This window comes from Quercus lobata, chromosome 7 (assembly GCF_001633185.2).
Source record: "Quercus lobata isolate SW786 chromosome 7, ValleyOak3.0 Primary Assembly, whole genome shotgun sequence".
NCBI classification, from domain to species: Eukaryota; Viridiplantae; Streptophyta; class Magnoliopsida; order Fagales; family Fagaceae; genus Quercus; species Quercus lobata.
This window is the reverse complement of record NC_044910.1, coordinates 2,833,262-2,846,412: the sequence shown is the minus strand read 5'-3', so window position 1 is coordinate 2,846,412 and position 13,151 is coordinate 2,833,262.

Below are 13,151 nucleotides of genomic sequence, written 5' to 3'. Positions count from 1 at the left end.
AAACACTCTCCTCTTTCCTCACAATCGGCTTTAGATAAAACCCCTCACTAAAGTTCCCTCTCACCCTCAAACACGGAGTCACCCAGGTATCGGCATGCTTTTTACAATTATTTCACCCTCACCCTCAAGTGGTGTTGATAATCCCCTCACCCATATCTTGAAAATCCCTTTTGTCCCTACCAACAGAAGTTCGGATTTTTTCAAGTTTGAAGGTATATTTTTCTTATAAAAATTTGAGCTTTTTAAATAATTATTTCATCTGGGTTTAGCCCAAGTGTTTGTGTTTGATAATTTCCCTTGTTAGTGCTTTAGTTTTTCTTGTTAGTGTAAGATTTAAGTTAGACGGATTTGTTTTGTTACTTGTTGCATGATTTGGGTTGCTGGCATGTTCTGTTTTTGTCTTTGTTTTTTGTTGGTTTCTCGGTAATAATGCTTGATATGTGTTTACTTGCTGGGATTTATGTTAGTAAAATCTTTGTTATGGGGTGGTTGCAAATGTTGCAAAACTCTTTGGAGCAATGTAATATATCTTTACTTATAGTTTGCGTAGAAATGATGCAAATTTCTTCATTGGGCTCAAAATTAGAGAAATTTGTGCTTTTGTTTGTGCTCTTATTTTTGTTCTTGGGTTATAATTACAAAAAAAAAAAAAATTTAAAATTGAGGCTTTCAAGTTTTGATACCTTATTTTTTTGTGATTTTTTTACAGTTGAAGTTGTTTGCAACAATTTCTTGGGTTCAAAGTGACATTACTTTCATGGGTTTTCTTTGTTCTATACTCAGCTTTAGCATATAGATTTGTTCTTACTATCTCACATGTAAGATTCTGTTTAACTCTTTGGGATTTGCATGATTTGAAAGTATTGTAGTTCTTGGTCTATGAAGATACGTTGTTAGGTGCTCCTTTTTTTTTTTTTTTTTTTTTTTTTTTTTTTTGACTGCAACTGTCACCCTTGACCTTTACATGATCATCAGAAATTATACAAATGCCTTTGTCAGGTATCACGTGGCCAGTCGTATCTCTAAAGCATTGTAAAAACCACCTGCAACTGGACCCTGACTCACAATCCACAATAGCAAAGGTGAGAGGGAATACGTTGTTGTTAGTGTCGGTTGCCATTGCGACCAACAACTTTCCCTGATATTTACCATATAGATGGGTCCCATCAATACTGATAACCGGCTTGCAATATTTGAATCCATTAATGCATGGACCGAAAGACCAAAACACATAATGCAAAAATACGATATCATCTTCACTGGTGGGTGTGGTATGATAAAACACCTGGGTAGTCGGATCCTGATCAATATATGCCATTAGTAACTTTTGCAACCTTTGGTAAAACTCTTCCTAATTCCCAAACATCTTCACAATTGCCTTTTGTTTCGCATCCCATATCTTGTAGTAAGAAGGCTTATGACCCTTATATTTCGACTCTATCATAGATCTGAGATGCTTAATTGGGGTAGTGTGATCCTCACATAACTTCTTAAGAATTTCTGTTGTAATAAAATTACAATTCATCATTCTAACATCATTTCTTACCCCAATCGGTATACACATGTGATGACCCACATACACGGTGACCATCCATAGTCCGTGGAGATTAGGCTTCATGACTGTGCAGACATACCACTTGCATGACTCATCCATGCATTTCGCACAAAGTTTTTTCTTCGTTGACCTATTGATCATAAAATGTTTGTTTTCCTTGAGGGCATAAATTGTTAATATGCGTTTCACCTCCACTTTATTGGCAAAAGTCAACCCTTTGCATAAATTCATCCCCTCTCTCCAAGTAAACATAAATGGTATCTCAATATGTGAAGGATCAATCATATTTTCCCAAGGATTGTGTTTGTAATGTTTTGGACACTAATGACATTGTCTGCATCAGGTTCACTATCGTCCAATGTCTCATCATCATCAATGTCCCTCTCAAAGTCGTCCCCTCGTTCAATCCTATCTTCATACTCATCTCTATCGACAAAATCTTCACCATTAATGGCAATAGTCTCATCAACATAGTCGTCATCATCATCTTCATCATCATCATCATCATCATCCTCGGCATGAACATCACCATCCTCTACATGTGTAGAATACTCATATTGAACATCCGGAACTGTAACCTGTAAACTTGTGGTTGTTTGTTGGATTTCCACAATACTAACTTCTGCACATGGCTCTAACTGTATGTACAACTCAATACCATTTACTGTAGGTATTCTCTCCAACTTGTCAAACATGATCTTTATATGTTTGTCTGTTTCTATCGCCATATACTTGTAATTAATCCGGTGCTTCAAGACTTCATGTGGCATACGATAAGTAATTTGTATGTTATGTACAGTCGGATTCGCACACAATTCTTCCATAAATATCATCTTCAATTCATCAAGGGTCTTCAACCTATGATCAATTTGGGTATAATAGGTCTTTATACTCGGCTCTTCAAATGGCAATCCCTTGTTCACATTGGCATTCTTAAGTGGACCATTGTGGTATAGGATTATATCAATTTTAGGCATTGTGAATCTGTTAGAGTCAAGTTACTATTTTAGTTAAAAGAAACATTTTATCTAGTCAAACTATACAAAGTACAAATTCCAATTCATTCAAAGGGTATGAATTTCATTACACATTCGTTACACATTTCATACCCAAATCCTTTTTCTGTCATGCTAAGACGGTATTTCATAACCAATACCAAAAAAAAAAAAAAAAAAAAAAAAAAGGCCAAAATCTTTGTAAAAGTATACAACATTTTATCTAATTACATACCCATAACATTTACATATCCATAAGTATACAACATTTTATCTAATTACATACCCATAACATTTACATATCCATTTCATACCCAATACAAAAAAATCCATTTTATTACACATTCAAAGGGCATGAATTATATACCTATTTCATTACAATTCATTCGAAAAGAGTAAGTCACTCATTTCATTACATAACCCATTTCATACCCATTCAAAGGGCATGATTACATACCCATTCATTACAATTCATTCACTACCCATTTCATACCCAAAACAATGATGAATAAAGTCAAAAAACTTGTAAGATCATGATAAAAATAAGAGCCTAGAAATGATGAATAAAATAATGATAACAAAAACCATGCAAATAAATACTCAAAAAATTAACACTAACAAAACAAAGGTCTATAATTCACAATATTGGTATCTTAACTAAGTTATGTTAACTATCTACAAAATAAAGAGTCAAACTCTTTAACCCACACCCAACAACAAATAATACCCAACTACAATGACAATCAAATCAAAAAACCCTTACCTTAGATATGAATTTGTTGAGAGGGAGGAGCAGTGAGAGAGGCAATGTGGTGAGTGAGAGTGAGAGGCAATGTGGTGTGAAAGTTATGGGTGAGTGAGGCAGTGAGTTAGTGAGGCTGAGTGTTATGGGTGTGAGAGTGAGGGCTGATAAAATTTTTATTTGTGTGTGTACCTGATGCGTGCAGCTGTATTTATAAAAATTTCCCCCGTAGAACTCGAGTCTATAAGACTCGAGTTCTATGCAAATTTTAATTAAATATCGAGTTTCTAATACTCGATATCTATTAGTATAAAAATGTTTATCTCTAAGAAAATCGAGTCTCTAAGACTCGATTTTTATTTTATAGAAATCAAGTTTTTAAGACTCGAGATCTATGTGGCTTTTTGTCCAAATCAGCAAGTGCAAGCTGAGTGGAGAGCGAGTTTCTAATAGTCGAGTTTTAAACAATATCTCGAGTTTCTAAAACTCAAGATGCTATTTTCTTTAATCGTTTGTAACGTTGCTTAACTTACTATATAGAACCCCCTTACCATGCTAATTCCCAAAAATCCCCTTCATTAATCCATCAAAACTTGTTCTCTCCAGTTGCTTTGAAAGAGATCTGTAACTTATTAATTGATATGCATATCCTGGTCAAAAAGTTTTTGAATCTTTTATGCTTGCCTTCTCTTGCAGGGGTGATCTACCATCCATAGCAGATATTGAACTCCTTGAGAGGCAATGAGGGGCCATTCCTTTGCGGTTTTGCCATGTAGAGTATGGACGGGTCAGTTTCTTTTTCTTTGATGAAGTGTAGCTTCCTATCCTACCCTGACTCTTTGGAGTGGTAACTGTTCTGTACTCCATGTTTAAATGCTACTTTGCAAAGATATGAAGAGCTTTACGTACATACTAGGGGTCACAAATATCATAAGCAAGATGCCTACATCAACATTTGTTTTATAGAAATTGATTTTGAGAAAAAATGTGCAATTTTCGGGCATAGTTTATCTATGTACAGGATGGGTTTCAATTTTATATACATAACTATAACTTTTGCTAATAATGGGTGAAGTTTCTTGTTGTTATGTTGTTTGATCTCTGTTAGGGAATTATATAGAAGTGCAAGATAGTTTAAGCCACCAAGGAAACTTCATCAAACACCTTGCAAAATCTTTTCTTTCTTTTCTTTTCTTTTTTATTTATTTTTTTATTTTTAAATTTATTAATTTTACTAAGAGATTTGCTTTCAATAATGATTATTGTTGGTATTAGATAGTTATTGGTTATAGATTTTGACTTTGAAGTATCAAGTCGTGGATACCTAGTTATTGAACAATGCTCTTATAATTGGTTTTACATGGTTCAACTCTGAAAATTATCAGATAGTTATTAAAAAAATGCTCTTTTAGCCAATAAATCTCACTTTAAGGACCACTACCTTATGATAGTTGGTATTAGAGTTTATTCTTAGATATATTATGAAAGTTTTTAGACCTCTTAAAACACAATTGAATTAACCTAGGTAAACCCAGAAAACCAAACCGGTAAAAACCTGGGGAGGATTTGACCTAACTATCCTCAAGGTAAACTTGAATCCACTATCTTGAACGAATCGAAGTTTATACAATAAGACTTACAAGCCCCCACGCTCGACTTCTTATTGCTACCCACTAGTAGAACTTACTGACATGACCACGTGCAAGCTCCGAATCCATGGACTCCTTCTTTCTTGGATTCACCACCAGATACAAGCACATCTGCTTGTGTTTCTTTAAGCTTCAATGGCAGCAACCGAGTTGATCATCAAGGTGTAGATAAAATCTCCTCCTTGAAAACCCTAAGTTTGTGTAAAGGAAAACTCCTCTAGATCTCACGGAGATTTACACAAACAACAATATGAGCAACAATATGAGCAACAATACAACTCTCAAGCAACCAAGACTTTAGAGAGGTTTGGGTACAAAACCCTAAAACCAAAAGAGGCACAAGAGGCACTCTAATCTCTCTCACTTCTAAAAAACGTTCTAGGGTTTCCCTTATATATAGGAGAGTTTTACTTGAACCCTAATACGTTTAAGTAGAGTTTGGGTTGAACTGGAATTCTGCAGAAAAATAAATCTGCACGTGGTTCGATCGATCAAGTCTAATTTTCGATCGATCGAGCCTTGCAGATTTAGTCCAATAAATTTTGCAATCACTCAATTCCAATTTTACAAATAAACATACTTTGAGCAAGCCTAAACCTAGACTCTATGTTTTGATCATGGTTTGCCAACATAATACAAATTGAAGTTCTAATACATTAGTTCCTAATTTCTTAGAACCTAACATATTATTCAGTCAATCAGCTTTTTAAATTTATTTTCTTCTGAGATTTACGATTTTATGGCAGCTGTACTATTAAGCCCTAATTGTTCTCTTCATTAAGAAAATAAAACTCTAAGTTGATTCATATTTGACAAGATCCTTGCACTTATAAAGATTTAGAGCATTTCCTTTAATCTCTGAAACAGCTTAGAGACTGGCTGTAAAATGTCTTATAATAGACTTCATTGTCAAAAAACATTATAGTTTCTTTCATTTTTTAGGTGCAATTGTTATAGATGGTTGTAACTTGCACCTCTTTTAGCATGGTTGCTATAAAGTATCCCAGGCAAGTAATGTTTGAGTCATTTGCTTAATTATAGTCTATACTAACTTCTGCTCTTCCAACTGAATATCGCCATTTCTTTAATGAAAAACCTATCCAATTATATGAGAAACGACCTGATATCTTATCCATTTTCCTCAACTCACCCCTTCCTTCAAATGTCACTGATATATACTCATGGCTTTTCCAGTGTTGATGAGGTCATACAGTACTTCTTCCGTACATGCCTGTTACTTATCAACTAGACAAACTTTGAGCAATTCAGACACCGGTAGAGCATTCCTAGGAGTCTAACTGCATTGGACATTACTGCAACTGGCATTTCTATCCTACAACGCACAGCCAATTATTCCCATTCCTTTCACTTTATTCTCAGATTGTTATATTTAAGCTCTCCTGGCTTTTCCAATAATATCTACGTCTCCTAATACCTAGAGGAAGTGTGGAACTTTGTTTCCTTTTTGTTCTACCCTTCCTGTTTTGCTTGATCATTGTAATTTGGTTTCTTGAAGTTTTTACCCCTTTAGTACATTTCCTATGTACATGGGCTAATTTTTTTATTTTTTAAATAAATTTATGTTACTTATAAAAAAAAACTTCTTTAATCTGTTGATCTACAAATTTGTGATTCCAAAGGTGATATATGAAACATAGTGATGCAACTCAAAATTCTCAGAGATTATGGATAGGTTGCTTGGAGACTGGAGTCAATATCAAGCATAAATAGATAGCTACAATTTGGGAGTCAGTTCTTAGGATTGCTTGAAATCAACACTAATCTATTGGGGGGAAAATTCCAAAAGACTTTTTACTCAAGCAAAATGAAACATTACTAAATCCTGGTGCTTTAAAGAGGGTTCTCACTTCTCAAGTTACATTAAGAACTTTCTCAACAAAAAATAAAAAGTTACATTAAGAAAGGACATAAAATAATTGCATAATAAAAATAAAAAACTTCATAATCAATTGACTATAGAAAATAAATCATAGTCAATGAAAATAGAAAAATGTAAAATTTTAGCCTAAAAAGTCTCGATTTTCATTAACATCAATCAAAATTAATTATAATTAATTAGGTCCAACTTTTGTGTTGTTTGTCTAATCACTTCAGCTTTCATCTTGACCATTTGATCTTGCTTGATTGCAAATATTTGTAAGGTGTATTGGTCTGGATTAACCTTGCTTATTTCAATGATACATTCTTTCTATTTCAAGGTCAAAACCCTTTCTTTCTTTTTTTAATGAAGTTTGAAGGTCAAACTGGGTTGTCTTTTTTTTTTTTTTTTTTTCTTTTTTGGTAGAAAAACTAGGTCTTCTTCAATTGTATTTGGTGTAGAGATTTAGCTTTAAATTTTATGAATTATGTTGAATCATGAAATTCATGTTCTAGAGGGTGAGGGTGACTGAATCATCCTTAAGAAGATTAATTCCCCTTTGGTATTTCAGCTTTTATATCGAAAAGGTTTTCTCAGCCTTTTTTGCATTGAAATAGTAAGCAAAGATGGAGATTCTTTTGAAATTAGCCATATAAATAACTTACGCTGATGATCATGAATAACAATAATAAATAATTTTTGGCTGCAGGGGATATGGCATATAAGAATTCGATGATGAGTTGGTAAAAAATGCAAAAGGGCAAACGGCGGTTGGAGATGTGTAGTGTGGCACTATGGTTGGGACAAGAGAGGGTTATGGAATAGATAATTCAGGTGGTGTCAAGAATCTTGGGTTACGTGACAGTTGACACCCTTGGATTTCAGCACACACCATTAGTCAAAGCTCAATTGATGAGCTTGCTTCTTCAAGCTTCCAAAGTTAGCTTTTGGTTTAATGCAAAGCTGAGAGAGCTGAAGCAAAAACAGAGAGCCATTCGGCCATTGTGAGAAAAGCACAAGTGAGAGCTTCAGGAGGTGTAGGAGGTGCAGTCCGAAGAAATAGAGAAAAACACAGTGGGAGTGTGAGAGAGTGAAAAAGAAAAAAAGAGACATTTTTCTTTGCTCAAGTTACACACAAGGAAGATAAATTGGTGGAGTTCTCATGGAGTTTTTGAGTGCTACAATCATGAATAGTTAGAGTATTCAGAGGAAAATTTTGCTACTGACTTTGTGGTGAGATTGTATTTACTCCTTGAGATTTATTTATTGTATATCCAATTTATTGTGGACTTAAATTTAGCATAAATTTGATAGTTGTCATCTCTATTTCATAGTGGATATTTTTCGGAGCTGTCCTGTGGTTTTTCCCTCTACACCGGAGGGTTTTCCACATAAGATTTGATGTTCTTTTGTGGTTGTGTTTATGTGGTGCTTGCTGAATTTTTTTTTGTTTCCATAATATTGCTATTGCTTGATAGTTATATATTTTAATTCACATATAGACATTAAGGTGATTATGATTTTTCCTCAAGTGGTATCAGAGCTTTTGATTGCTTGGGTTTGACTGCCTTGTGTTGGATTAAATGGAGAATATGACTATGAATACTATGGTTAAACTCTTGTCATCGAATTATTCGATATGGATGCCGATGATGGAGGATGTCCTTTATTGCAAGGATTTGCATGACCATATTGAGGGGGATAGTGCTAAGCCTAGTGATACGTCAGATAGAGACCGAGAGAAATTAAATAGAAAAACTATCGGATGTATTAGACAATGCATCGATGTTAGTGTTTTTCACCATGTGTCTCAGGAAACAAATGCAGAGGTTCTTTGGGAAAAATTAGGGAGTCTTATGAAAGAAAGACAGCTCAAAATAAAGCTTTTATTGCTAGAAAGTTTGTGAATTTGAAGCTTAAGGAGGGTAAGTCCATTGCCGATCACCTTAGTGAATTCCAAGACTTGGTAAGTCAAATGTTTACAATGAAGCTAGTAATAGATGATGAGTTGCAAGTTTTGTTACTTCTGAGTTTCTTACCTGACAGTTGGGAGACTTTGGTAGTGTCGCTTAGTAATTCTGCTCTGAATAATGTGTTACAACTTGCTATGGTTAAAGACAGTTTGCTTAATGAAGAAACTAGAAAAAAGGATATGGGCAAGGATATTACACATGCTCTTGTCACAGAGAAGGGGGAGAAGTAAGAGTATTTCTAAATAAGAGAGTCAATACCGTACCAGAGGCTGTATCGAAAGCTTAAAAGTTACCATTGCATATTAAGAAAACAAATAATACTAATAAGTTACCATTCTGCCCTAACAAAAATTCAAAAATTACAAAAATTAAAAAAAAAAAACTTTTTCTATACTAGCTAGTCGGTATTGTCCGAAATTGGCCGGTATGGCCAATAGTTAAACTGGTATGAAACGTTAATGTTTCAATATCGGTATACATACCGGTATGATATTGACTACCTTGGTTCTAAAAGGCGAGATAAATCCAGAAGTCAGTTAGAATCAAAAGGAAAATTCAAGTGCTTTTATTGTGACAAAGAAGGTCACATATAAAGGAATTGCAAGGCTTGGAAGAACAAACAGAAAGAGGATAAAAATCAGAAAAAGACGAATGATGGGAACACTACTGCTGTTATAGTGTTGGAAGATGAGGTCCTAGCCATAGGACAAGATGATTGTTGTACAGTTTCAGATCTTTACATTGAATGGGTGATTGATTCAGCTGCTTCCTGCCATGTTACTCCAAGAAAGGAGTTATTCACTTCATACAAAGCGGGAAACTTTGGGAGAGTGAAGATGGGTAATGATGGTTATTCAGACATTGTGGGAATTAGTGATATATGTGTTAGGGTTAACGCTGGATACACCTTGATTTTGAAGAATGTGAGACATGTTCCGGATATTCGCCTGAATTTGATTTCCACTCATGTTCTTGATAAAGAAAGTTATGGAAATTATTTTCGTGATGGAAAATGGAAGCTTAGCAAAGGATCATTGGTGTTTGCTAGAGGGAATATTTGTTGTACACTTTACAAGACACAAGTAAAGTTGTGCAAGGATGTTGTTAGTGCAGCTCAAGAGGATTCTTCCCCTAACTTGTGGCATAGGCAGCTAGCTCACATGAGTGAAAAAGGGTTGCAGATTTTGGCAAAGAAGTCTCCCATTCCCTTTGCCAAAGGTACGTCACTAAATCCTTGTAACTTTTGTTTATTTGGTAAACGACATAGAGTTTCATTTAATATACCCTCTACTAGAAAACCCAATGTATTAGATCTTGTTTATTCTGATGTATGTGGTCCCATTGATGTTGAGACTTTAGGTGGCAATAAATATTTTGTTACATTTATTGATGATGCTTTACGAAAGGTGTGGGTTTATGTTTTGAAAACAAAAGACCAGGTATTTGAGCACTTCAAGAAATTCCATGCCATGGTGGAAGGAGAGAAAGGGAAGCCTTTGAAGTGTCTCTATAGTGATAACGGAGGTGAATACACATCTAATGAATTCAAGAGTTACTGCTCCGAGAAAGGCATTAGACATGAGAAGACAGTTCCTGGTACCCCATAGCAAAATGGTGTGGTAGAAAGGATGAACTGCACTATTGTTGAGAAGATCAGATGTATGTTGAGAATGGCTAATCTGCCTAAGTCATTGTGGGGTGAAGCTATTGTAACTGCATGTTACCTAATTAATATATTTCCATCAGTTCTTTTGGATTTTGATATTCCAGAAAGAGTATAGACAGGGAAAGATGTTTCTTACCCTCACTTGAAGGTATTTGGGTGCAAGGCATTTGTTCATGTGTCTAAGTAACTGCAGAGTTTGGCTACAAGCTATGGGATTCAAAAGAAAAGAAAATGATCAGAAGTTGAGATGTAGTTTTTCATGAGAATGAAAACTTGGCAGACTTTTAGAAAATTGAGAAGCCTAAAGCTACAGTTGAAGGTGTTCCTGATTTTACACCTACCTCTTCTTCCTTAGATAATGCCAGAAATAGGGAAGAGGTACAAGATGAGAATTATAGTGATGAACCAACTGAATTTGATGCTAATGAGCCAGCAGGTGTTGATGGTGATGATGTGACAGATACAGATGGTGTTAAGCAGGGGGAGCAGCCTCCTCCAGTAGAGATAGTAGAACCTTAGGTGAGAAGGTCTACTAAAGAGCATTGTCCATTGACTAGATATGCCACTTCTGAGTATACTATGATTACTGAAGAGGGGGAGCTAGAAAGTTTTCAAGAAGTACAGTCTCATAAGGATAAGCAAAGTTGGTTGAAGGCTATACATGAAGAGATGAATTCTTTGAACAAGAATAAGACTTATGACTTGGTGGAACTTCCTAAAGGCAAGAAGGTATTGAAAAACAAATAGGTGTTCAAGTTAAAACAAATGGGTATTGACAAGTTAGCGAAGTATAAAGCTTGATTGGTGGTCAAGGGTTTCACTCAGAAACAAGGGATTGACTTTGATGAGATATTCTCTCCACTAGTCAAGATGAGTTCCATACGGGTAGTTCTAGGATTAGTAGCTAGCTTGGATCTTGAGCTTGAGCAACTTGATGTGAAGACAACTTTTCTTCATGGTGATTTGAAAGAACACATGGTTTGCAAGTTAAAGAAGAGATTGTATGGCTTGAAGTAAGCCCCAATACAGTGGTACAAGAAGTTTGACTCATTCATGGTGGTTATGAGTACACGAGGACAAATGCAGATCATTGTGTGTATGTCAGAAAATTTCCTAATGGTAAATTTGTTATTCTTCTGCTATATGTAGATGATAAGTTAATAGTAGGACAATTGGAAATTTGAAGAAGGACTTGTTCAAGTCATTTGATATGAAAGACTTGGGTTCAGCAAGGCAAATTTTAGGTATGCAGATTTTGCGTGATAGGAAAGTTAAGAAGCTATGGTTATCACAAGAGAAGTATATTGAGCGGGTTCTTGAAAGGTTCAATATGAAGCATGCTAAGCCAGTCAGTACACCTCTTGGTGCTTATTTCAAGCTAAGAAAGGAATCTTGTTCTTCATCCAAGAAAGAGAAAAAAGACATAGTATCAACTATTTATTCCTCAGCAATTGGGAGTTTGATGTATGCTATGGTTTGCACATGACCAGATATTGCTCATACAGTTGGTGTTGTCAGCAGGTTCATGGTTAATCCTAGTAAAGATCACTGGGAAGCAGTGAAGTGGATCTTCAGGTACTTGAGAGGTAGCTCTAAATTGTGCTTGACTTTTGGTGATTCTGAACCAGTTTTGGAGGGTTATGTTGATGCAGATTGGGTAGATGACCTTGATGGTAGGAAATCTACATCAAGGTATTTATTTACTTTTGCAGAGGGAGCTGTATCATGGCAGTCAAGATTGCAGAAGTGTGTTGTCTTATCTACAATTGAAGCGGAGTACATTGCAACTAATGAAGCAGGTAAAGAGATGCTTTGGTTTAAACGGTTTCTCCAAGAATTGGTTTTGAAGCAAGATGAGTATGTAGTTAATTGTGATAGTCAGAGTGCTATAGACTTGAGCAAGAATTCTATGTACCATTAATGATCAAAGCACATTGAGGTGAGATACCATTGGTTGAGACTAGTTGTTGAACCACGATGATTTGAATTAGAGAAGATTCACATAGATGAAAATCCAGCTGACATGTTAACCAAGGTTGTGTCTAGAGAAAAGCTAAAGTTTTGTGTGGGGTTGGTCGGCATGAATTCTAACTAAAGACTTGGGTTGAAGATCTCCTCTGTAATGTGCTAGAGGGGGAGATTGTTGGGTGCACGTGACACCCTTGGATTCTAGCACACACCATTAGTCAAAGCTCAATTGATGAGCTTGCTTCCTCAAGCTTCCAAAGTTAGCTTTTGGTTTAATGCAAAGCTGAGCAAGCATGGGGGAGGTCTGACTTCTCTTAATGAGAAGTGATGCAAGGCATGTGGGACACGCTGAGGAGAAAAGAAAGAAGAAAAAAAGGCTAAGGCCATTCGGCCTGGTGGAGAGCTGAAGCAAAAACAAAGAGCCATTCGGCCATTGTGAGAAAAGCACAAATGAGAGTTTTAGGAGGTGCAATCCGAAGAAATAGAGAAGAACACAGTGAGAGTGTGAGAGAGTGAAAAAGAAAAATGTCCTGAGAGAGTGAAAAAGAAATATGAGACATTTTTCTTTACTCAAGTTACACACAAGGAAGATAAATTGGTGGAGTTCTCATGGAGTTTTTGAGTGCTACAACCATGGAGAGTTAGAGTATTCAGAGAAAGATTTTGCTATTGGCTTTGTGGTGAGATTGTATTTACTCATTGAGATTTATTTATTGTATATCCA